Below are 10,919 nucleotides of genomic sequence, written 5' to 3' on the forward strand. Positions count from 1 at the left end.
AGGACGCACTGACCCAGTGGGCGGTGCCCGCCTCCCACCAGACCGGAGGAGCGATGATGGGCCCCTCTCGCGCCCAGGCACCTGACTGGCCCACGCAGATGCGTCCCCAAGGTGGGGAGAGCGGGCGAGGACGGGAGCTGGAGCGACGGAGCAAGCAGGAATGAGCCACGAGAAGGGTGGTCGGCTCCTGGTGCCGGTGGACGGGGAGATCGAGGCCCACATATGGAGGCCCAAGCAGATCCACCGGGCGTGGACGAACAACGGACGCTGCCCAAGTCTGAACTTCGGGAGATGGAGAGCCAAAGGAAGAGGCCCTGCAAGCAGAGACCCAGCTGCGCGACGCGCCCCACCCCCCACGGCGACGAAACCGCAGGGGGCGTGGCAGCGATTGATCCTCAAGCGCCTCTCAGACAGGTGTAGCCCTGGGAGGAACCCGGGGCCTCAAGTGCGTTCAAAGTGTCCATGATCAATGTGTCCTGCAATTCACATTAATTCTCGCAGCTAGCCATGTTCTTCATCGATGCACGAACCAAGTGATCCAACACTAAGAGTCATATAGGTATCTGGGGTGTGAGCAGACTTGTATGCGAGCTAACAATGGCACCACCTCCCTGCCCGCCCCTTTTGCACGGGAAGAGAGGGGCCAAACGGGAGGCGGCTCCACCTCAGGCCCGCCAGCGGGAAACTAAAGGATACATGTGAAAAGAAAAAAAAAGACAGGGTCGGGAACGGAAAGGCGGGACGCATAGGACATGGGACACCGCGAACCCAGCACCCAGCGGCAGCCAGCCAATGGGCGGGCAAGTCGGGCGCTCGGGCCGGGATTCCACGGGCGCCCAGAGGGGGCTCGCAACGCGCCCCCCCCACCGATGCCTCTGGAAGCGCCAGCCCTCCCTCGGACGACCAATGGGCGGTAGGGCGACCACCACCCCCCGGGGGTTTTAAACCTCAGAACTGGAACATGACTGCTAAGTACACGGACAGGAGTGGGGCGGACACGGTAGGCCCAGAAGGCGGGGCGGGACAGGATGTGTGAAACCCATCCGCGGCACAGGCACCCCTGCACTCGACAGAGCCACCCTGGCACCATGAAAGCTGGAGAGCTGTGGCGAAGGGGCGGCAGGTGCCGTGAGGAGAGCGAGCGTGTCCCGGCCACCTCCCGGGAAGAGATCACATATCTCCCCCCCCCCCCCCCGTGCACACGAGATGAGATCACGGAGCCGGTCCAGAAAGAGGCAGAATGACCTCAGTACGCCAAGGGCCGTGGCTGGCCTGCAGGCAAGGGAGGTGCCTGAGCCGGCTGAAGTAGAAGCAGCAGTGGCGGAGGCAGAGGCGGGCGCTTGGAGGCGAGGACTTAGGCAGAGGAGCGAGGGAGAGAGAGAAAATGGAGGAAGTCCCTCGACGACCACACCAGACACACTCCATGCACCGCTCCGTAAAGACCCCCGCCTTTCCTGAAATGCTCACTTGGTCAGCCGGCTGTGGCACGTGCCAGGAATGCGACCAGGACCTGGGGACGCGCCTCCCGGTGAGAGGAGGGACTCACACAGGCCCGAGAAAGGACCAGACACCCCCTCGGCCTTCTCCGTTAATGATCCTTCTTCCACCGGTTCACCTACAGAAACCTTGTTACGACTTTTACTTCCTCTAGACAGTCAAGTTGGACCTTCTTCTCAGCCCTCCAACAGGGCCATGGGCCGATCAGGCCTCACTAAACCATCCAATCGGTAGTAGGGAAGGGTGGTGTGTACAAAGGGCAGGGACTTAATCAACGCAAGCTTATGACCAGCACTTACTGGGAATTCCTCGTTCATGGAGAATAATTGCAATCCCTGATCTCCATCACGAATGAGGTTCAATGGGTTACCTGCGCCTGACTTTGTAGGGTAGGCACACGCTGAGCCAGTCAGTGTGCCGCTAATGCAGCCCCGGACATCTAAGGGAATCACAGACCTGTTATTGCTCAATCTCGGGTGGCTAAACGCCACTTGTCCCTCTAAGAAGTTGGGGGACGCCGACCGCTCAGGGGGTCGTGTAACTAGTTAGCATGCCAGAGTCTAGTTCATTATCGGAATTAACCAGACATATCGCTCCACCATCTAAGAACGGCCATGCACCACCACCCACGGAATCGAGAAAGAGCTATCAATCTGTCAATCCTGTCTGTGTCCGGGCCGGGTGAGGTTTCCCCTGTTGAGTCAAATTAAGCTGCAGGCCCCATTCCTGGTGGTGCCCTTCTGTCCATTCCTTTAAGTTTCAGCTTTGCAACCATACTCCCCCCAGAACCCAAAGACTTTGGTTTCCCAGAAGATGCTTGACTATCATGGGAATAACGCCGCCGCATCCCCAGTGGGCATCTGTTTAGTTATGTACCCCCATTTGTTTTTCTTTTTCTTTCTCCATTTCTCTTTCTTTTTCTTTCATTGGGGGAGGGGATTTTTTTTAATTCACATTTTAAATATGATTTTCCTGATTTGCCCTCCAGAAACCGGCTATTATTTCCCCTCATGCCTCCTGTTCTGAGGGCAGTTCCTCATTCACCCACTCACTCCTTCCAACCTGCCCATTCTGACAGTTCCCTACACTGGGGCATCAAGCCTTGACAGAACCAAGGGCATTTGCTCCCATTGGTGCCTGAAAAGGATATCCTCTGCTTCATATGCAGATGGAGCCATAGGCTCATCCTTGTGTAGTCTTTGGATGGTTGTTTAGTCCATGGAAGATCGAGGGCAGGGGTTTGGTTGGTTGATATTGTTCTTATAGGATGGCAAACCCCTTCAACTACTTCAGTTCTTTCTGTAAGTCCTCTTTTTGGAACCTTGTTCTCAGCTCAATGGTTGACTGCAAGCATTCTCCCTTCTTCCCTCCCTCTCTTCTTCTCTCCCTCCCCACACCACTCTATGTTTGTATGTTTGTGTGTTTGTGTGTCTCTGTGTATGTGTGTGTGTGTCTGTCTGTCTGTGTGTGTGTCTGTCTGTATGTCTTTCTAAGTGAATGTCACTTTTCTTTTCTTAGATAAAGTGATGAGATAAGAGTCTTACCCAAGCTATGCAAATAAGTCCTTTAGGCTGAGGCCAGAGTATTTTTTCCCTCTGTTCTACTATTTATAGACCTAATACTAGGAGCTTCTAGCCTCCATGTAATCCAACCTTCCAAGCTGACTGATTCAATATGGTTTCTCTTGGCATCTTCATGAGTTGTCCTACTTGGACTCACATTAACTTGGACAATGTGTTACAATCTTCTGGATCCTTCTAATTCTCCAGCTTTTTCTGTTTTCCCCAGTGAATAGTTTGTTCTCTCAGAACCTGAATCTGTAAAATCATGTCCAGAAAACTTCCGTAAACACATGCCACACACCACAACTTCTCTTTCTTGCTCTACTTCTCTCTGTCTTTCTTTTGTCTATTTTTGTCTCTCTTTCTCTACTCTTCTGTATTCTCTTATTTCTAAGCTGTTCTCATGTGAATTGGGCATATTTTATCTGTGATACATTCTGTCACTTTTTTCTTTGAATTACTACTTTATCTGGCCCTCAATTATATGACACTTTCAAACATGGCTACTTCCTTATATAAACTAACCTTACAATGTACAATCATTTTGCTAATATTTATCTACCTAGTTCTTACCTGGACCTATTGGTTGTAAAGAATTAACCTTTCAGGATGCCTATATTTATGGCAGAATCTTTCTGGCCTTTCATATATGATGTCCTGTGTCTCAAAGATGAGGGTATTAGAATAAAATTATTCTACACATTTTCTGAAGGTTGAAAGATTCAACTTAAGTCTTATTTCATGATCCCATTAGCAGCCATCAGTCCAAAACACAAAATCACTAAAACAAATCCTAGTTGCGCCAGGTAGGGTGGGAAAATATCCCAGTGATTAAGCAGGCAGGAAATGTTAGAGTGACGTGGAAGAAGATTGTTTATTGCTGAGCCTGTGTTTTTATAAAAGTTAGAACAATAAAACCAGGAGTGGGACAACCTACAGTGAGCTAGGCCCTCCAACAAAATTATTGATCAAGAAAGTGCCCACAGGCTTTTTTATAGGACAATCTTATGAAGAATTTTTTTTTTTTGGTTCTTTTTTTTTTTTTCGGAGCTGGTGACCGAACCCAGGGCCTTGTGCTTCCTAGGCAAGCGCTCTGCCACTGAGCCAAATCCCCAACCCCAAGAATTTTTTCTCAGTTAAGATTTCTTCTTCCAAGTTATCTCTAGTTTTATATCACATTGATAAAAAACCTTCCTATATAGTTTGTAGGTGAGAGTTTGTGGATGTATATCTCTAAGCTTGTGTATTGAAGTGATATCATTAAAAGTTTTACAAAAGAATGGATAATAATAACCTCTGTGTGTGTGTGTGTGTGTGTGTGTGTGTGTGTGTGTGTGTGTGTGTTTCTTTAATTTTGCAGGCTTTCACCTGATTCTCGGTACCGTCTCGGTGCGGGAATGGGGCACCGACAGTGTATGTCAGTGAAATTATGTGTGTATATGTGTTTCTGCATGCCCACAGATATTATATGTATCATAATAGGGTATTAAAGAGGACAATGTCTTAATCTAAAGAAATGCTTTAGATTATAGCACACACCAGCAAGAAGACATTCCTTTTTTGGCATGGGGTAGCAATTGGGCTTGCAACAATAAATTATGAAATATACTAGGAAGAGTGAAATAGCTCAGTAGGTACAGATATTTGTTGCCAAGGCTGTTAACTTTGGTTTGGTCCTAGGGACATACATAGTGGAAGGAGGAAATGGATGCCAAAAATTGTACTCCATCATCCACATGTGTGCAATCACATGCAGAAACAAGCAAATACTCAACTAAAAGAATCAGAAAATTAGAATTCTATAAATATAGGACTTAAAATATATACATAAATTAAAGTAAGGAAATAAATTGACATGAGATATGGTAAGAATTCTGTAAAGCTGATACATACCCAGACTTAGAGAAAGTATCCCTATACATATGTGTGTTCCATTTCTCCCATTTCTGGAGGAAGAAAAAAATTACATACATGGAATTTCTGCTTAGTATTACAGAGCAACAGAACATAATATTGAGAATTAAAAAAAGAATACATGGGGTTGGGAATTTAGCTCAGTGGTAGAGCGCTTGCCTAGGAAGCGCAAGGCCCTGGGTTCAGTCCCCAGGTCCAAAAAAAAAGAACAAAAAAAAAAAAAAAAGAATACATACATAGTTCATATGAAGGCAACTTGGTCTTGCAGAGATAAGCTAAACAACTCGTGGATACAATAAGTTCAGACTCATGAACATGTATTACTCAGATTGGTGAATCAAAAAACTTAAATATGGGGCATGTAGATTCCAGAGACTTTTCCACAGTAGAATTGTGTAACTAGGGTGACCAGACAATAGCACTTGCATTTGTATCACTTAGATTAAGGGGCCTTTCCTTGCATGGTGGAGGAATAGGCACCTACACTGCAATGTACTATATATAACTAGAAAAATAAAACAAGTTGTGGATTTAGCTCAGCGGTAGAGTGCTTGCCTAGCAAGCACAAGACCCTGGGTTCAGTCCCCAGCTCTGAAAAAAAGAAAAGGAAAAAAAAAGAATGCAGAGAAATAAAACAAAATGTTCTCCTTTATAACCAAATCAGGAATACTACTAGGAGATTCCAGGTTTCTTAGTCACATCATGAAATAAAATCAAGTGACCTTGTTCTAATATTATATTCTTCATTCTTTCTGAGATATGAGGTAGAGGATGAAAGAAAATACCCAACAACCTGGGTTTAGGGTAATATATTAGTTTAAAATGTCAAGTGTATGAGTCCAAGGGGATCTGACATCCATCAGGAGTCCTGGAATACTTCCACTGGACTCTCCACAGTGGTTGCCTGTGTAGGATTTAGTTGCTGAATCAGCACTCATTTTTCAAATGTAGAAGACATCAAAATGTAGACAAGAGGGATCATTCTCATATTCATTTACAAAGCACCCCCACAAGTTTTCTATTGTCTTACTTGGAAAGGATAAATTTAAAAGAGTAAAACAATATTATTATACTCAAGGAAAAAGCTTGTGTCAAAGAAACAAAACAATTAAAGGCAAAAGTCTATGTTTTTCAATAGAGTGACTATAAGGAAAAGAAGTACATTTTAAGCAGAAATTGTTGTTATCTTCTTCAAATTTATGGAGCATGGATGTTATAAAATGAATGGTAAGATAGAATAACAATGTAGGGTGAGAAGCTAATTGAGAGAGTAGCAGAAAGTAAAATCAAAACAGCTCAGAGCATCAAAGAAGCCTGTGGTAAAACCAAATCTGCAGCAACACAATTGTAAGCAATAGTAAAAGTAAAAGACAATTCAAAAGGAGCATTAATGTATATGATGGACACTTGTGTCAACTTGGATTTAGATGCCTCTAAATCTGGAGGGGTTTGCTTCCTATTGAGAAGGCAAAATATTGTTCCCCTTTAGAAATTTGAAGTAGATTGAATTATTTTACCCTCTTTGTCCTAGTAAAAAAAAAAAATAAGGCCAGATAATAATTTAAATTGTAAACGTGTGTGTGTGGGTGGTGTGTCTTTATTAAATTATGTGTGAGTATTTGCATGCATAGGGTTGCCTGTGGAGGCTAGAAAAGGAAGAGTATTGGGTCCCTGAAACTGAAATTACCAGTGATTATGAGTCTTCTTGTTCTTTGAATCTAACCTGGGTCTTCTTCAAATGTAGTACATGTTCTTAACTTCTCTGTCATCTCTCCAGTCTCCTGTAAAAATAAGTTTAAAAAAATGATTTCTGTTGCCTAAAGACAAGGAGGCTGAATGAATATAATGATTCTGAGGTTATTTTTAAAGATGAAATTCATTATGATAGACAATGGGCATAATATATCTAAAACTAAGAAGAGATAAAGTGCAAACAATAAGGAACAGTGTGCTGTATGAGAGATGTTGCAGGGTAAAAATTGACATGAAACTTTCCAAAGAGGCTTGAGTCTGCTTATAAGGTCGCAGTACTTTGTGTGTACATGTTTGTGTGGGGGTACATGTGTCTGCAGGTGCATGTCCACAGGTGTTAATAAGGAGGTCAAAGGTCAATACTGGGTATCATTCTCAGTCACTCTCTACTGTATTGATTTTGTGACATGGTCTCAAGCTGACCATGGAATTACCAATTTAGCTAGACTGGGGCTCTGTCAAGCCACAGGGTTTCTTTCTTTTCCATTTCACAGGCACCAGGATGATTAGCTTGGAACATAGTCCCATGACATTTTACATGTTCTCTGGAGACTGCACTCAGATCCTCATGCATGTATCAGAAATAATTTAACAGAGGTGCTACCTCTTTCTGGCAGTGGCCATGTAGCTGCTGCAAGGAATAGCATATGAGTGCTTCAGTGACAGGATTCTACTGTGGCAAGTCCATTTAAACCACTTCTCAGTCGACAAGGGAAATTTGGTGGCCTTTATATTTAGTGCCAAGTTTTCATGCCCTACAAGCTCTCCTTTCCTTCATTGTACTGCATATAGTCATTATCAAAATTGTATCACTTCATCAGTCATGGACAAGGCCATCTAGAGTCACACAGGCTAAGTCACTGTGGATGATTCTACATCTTTCTCAAAACTCTTTCAAGGGATAAAATGTTCTTCACCTTTTTTTTGTATCTATCAATCCTCCAGATGTTACCATAAATCCTGGGAATTTGAGACTTACAATCATATCTTTAGAGAAGTACCCAGTCACACTGAGCAAGTCTGTGTCAGTTGTGGAGAAATGTAGGTCCTGCTTACATAACTGTTTTTAAGAAGCTATATCTGATCAGTAGAGACATGGAAAATGCAGAGATTATGTTGGATTGGTAGAGACTTGAAAATGGCTCTTAGAATGATTACATCTTACAAAGATCTATATATTAGAAAGATATCTAGAAGATCTGCTTTGTAAAATGAACTTTTCTGTCTGCAATTAAAAGGGAATTATGATAGGAGATAATAACTAGAGATAGTTTACCAACAAATGTTCAATTAGGCCTCTCACCATGCATAACTATGTAACCACGTTTGCTACCAGACAGGTAAGTCTTCCTGTTTACAGGACAAGCCTGGCCAGACATCTCTTTTGTCTTGCTGAAATTGTGCTTTTTAATTCAAAATAAGTTTAGGTGGTGACTGATCCAAGGAATGGGAGAAGGAGGAGGGGAACTATTGGTGGCTTTGTGTAAAGATAGAGCTTTTGAAAGGTGGGTATTATGATTTTTTTTAAATAATGTAAGCAATGGTATCACTGCTTGGGTAAGCACAATTGTCATTGTATAAATATAGAAGGCTCAAATTATTTGTGGCCACTTGCCTGAAAATCAAAAGGTGGTCAGTGTCTTCACTTTTGTTAACTCCCCTTCTCCATCTCAGGACCTAAACATTATAGCTAGAACTGGCATTGACATCTTCTTGGTTCCTAAATTTTAATTTTTTAAACATTTTTATTAGATATATTTCTTTACTTACATTTCAAACATTATTCCCCTTCCCAATTTCCTGTATATAAGCCCCCATTCCCTCCCATCCCCCTCCCCCACACAGGCATTCCCCCTATACATCCACTTTATCCCCCCCCCATATTCCCCTGCACTGGGGGTCCAACCTTGGCAAGACCAGGGTCTTCCCCTTCCCCTGGTGCCCCAACAAGTCTGTTCTCTGCTATATATGCGGTTGGAGCCCTGTATTATTCCATGTATAGTCTTTCGGAACTGGTTTAGGCCCTGGAAGCTTTGTTTGGTTGGCATTGTTGTTTTGATGGGGTTGCATGCTCCTTCAACTCTTTCAATATTTCGTCTAATTCCCTCCAAGGGTCTTGTTCTCATATCAAGCTAGCATTGACTTCTGTATTGGACATGCTCTGGATGTGTCTCTCAGGAGTGATCTATATCCGGTTCCTTTCAAGATGCATTTTATAACTTCATCAATCGTATCTAGTACACATATATATATATACTACATACATACATATATATACATATATATACATATACATATATATATATATATGTATATATACCCCCTTTTAAGAAGGAGTGGGAGCATCGTAACTTTGGTCATCCTTCTTGGGCTTCCTGTGGTCTGTGGATTGCATCTTGGGTAATTCAAGCTTTTTGGATAATATCCACTTATCAATGAGTGCTTACCAAGTGTGTTTTCCTGTGATTGAGTAACCTCACTCAGGATGATATTTTCTACTTCATTCCACTTGCCTATGAATTTCATTACATCATTGTTTTTGATAGCTGAGTAGTACTCCACTGTGTAGATGTACCACCTTTTGGAATCCATTCCTCTGTTGAAGGGCATATGGGTTCATTCCAGCATCTGGCTATTATAAATAAGACTGATATGAACATAGTGGAGCATGTGTCTTTGTTGTATGTTGGAGTATCTTTTGGGTATATGCCCAAGAGAGGTGTAGCTGGGTTCTCAGGTAGTGCAATCTCTAATTTTCTGAGTAAACTCCAGAATGATTTCCAAAGTGTTTGTACCAGTTTGCAATCCCACTAACAATGGAAGAGTGTACCTTTTTCTCCCCATCCTCCTCAGCATCTGCTGTCAACTGAGTTTTTTATTTTAGCTTTTCTGAATGGTTTGAGGTAGAATTTCAGGGTGGTTTTGATTTGCATTCCCCTGATGACTAAGGATGTTGAACATTTCTTTAGCTGTTTTTTGGCCATTCAATAATCTTCAGCTGAGAATTATTTGTTTAGCTCTGTACCCCATTTTTAATAGGGTTATTTCACTCTCTGGTTTCTAACTTCTTGAGTTCTTTGTACGTTTTAGATATTAGCCCTGTATCAGATGTAGGATTGGTAAAGATCTTTTCCAAATCTGTTGGTTGCCATTTCATCCTATTGACTGTGTCTTTTCCTTTACAAAAGCTTTGCTTTATGAGGTCCCATTTGTCGATTCTTGATATTAGAGCATGAGCCATTGGCGTTTTGTTCAGGAAATTTTGCCCAGTGCCCATGTGTTCGAGACACTTCCCCATTTTTTCTTCTCTTCGTGTGAGTGTATCTGGTTTGATGTGGAGGGCCTTGATCCACTTGGACTTAAGCTTTGTACATGGTAATAAGAATGGATCAATTTGCATTCTTCTACATGCTGACCTCCAATTGTACCAGCACCATTTGTTGAAAATGTTATCTTTCTGCCACTGGATGGTTTTAGCTCCTTTGTCAAAGATCAAGTCATAATAGATGTGTAGGTTAATTTCTGGGTCTTCAATTCTATTCCACTGATCTATCTGTCTGTCTCTGTACCAATCCCATACAGTTTTTATAACGATTCCTTGGTAATATTGCTTGAAGTCAGGGATGGTGATTCTCACAGAAGTTCTTTTAATGTTGGGTATAGTTTTTGCTAACCTGGGTTTTGCAAATTGCTCTTTTTATCTCTATAAAGAATTGAGTAGGGATATTGATGGAGATTGTGTTGAATCTATAGATTGCTTTTGGCAAAATGGCCATCTTTACTATATTAATCCTGCCAATCCATGAGCATGGAAGATCTTTCCATCTTCTCAGTTCTTCCTCAATTTTTTCCTTAAGAGACTTGAGGTTCTTGTCATGCAGATCTTTCGTTTGCTTGGTTAAAGTCACTCCAAGATATTTTATATTACTTGGGAATATTGTAAATGGTGTCATTTCCTTAATTTTTTTCTCAGCCTGTTTAACCTTTGAGTAGAAGAAGGCTACTGAATTGTTTGAGTTAATTTTATACCCCGGCACTTTGCTGAAGTTGTTTATCAGTTTAAGTAGTTCTCTGGTGGAACTTTTGGGGTCACTTAACTATACTATACTATCATATCATCTACAAATAGTGATAATTTGATTTCTTCCTTTCAAATTTGTATCCCTTGGACCTCTTTTCACTGTCTAATTGCTC

The 10,919-nt window shown here is 42.4% G+C and overlaps 1 non-coding gene and 1 pseudogene across 1 annotated transcript; both read right to left on the reverse strand.

Moving 5' to 3' along the window:
* Positions 1-400: 400 nt before the first annotated feature.
* Positions 401-553, reverse strand: LOC148005566 (5.8S ribosomal RNA). Its single transcript, XR_015621515.1, has one exon. It is a non-coding gene; the product is annotated as a 5.8S ribosomal RNA (ribosomal RNA).
* A 1,036-nt stretch (positions 554-1,589) lies between these two features.
* Positions 1,590-2,497, reverse strand: LOC148005567 (18S ribosomal RNA; annotated as a pseudogene; the record flags this gene model as incomplete).
* Between the last annotated feature and the right edge of the window lie 8,422 nt (positions 2,498-10,919).

The sequence above is a fragment of the Rattus norvegicus genome, chromosome 5, assembly GCF_021556685.1.
Source record: "Rattus norvegicus strain SHRSP/BbbUtx chromosome 5, alternate assembly SHRSP_T2T, whole genome shotgun sequence".
Classification (NCBI taxonomy): Eukaryota; Metazoa; Chordata; class Mammalia; order Rodentia; family Muridae; genus Rattus; species Rattus norvegicus.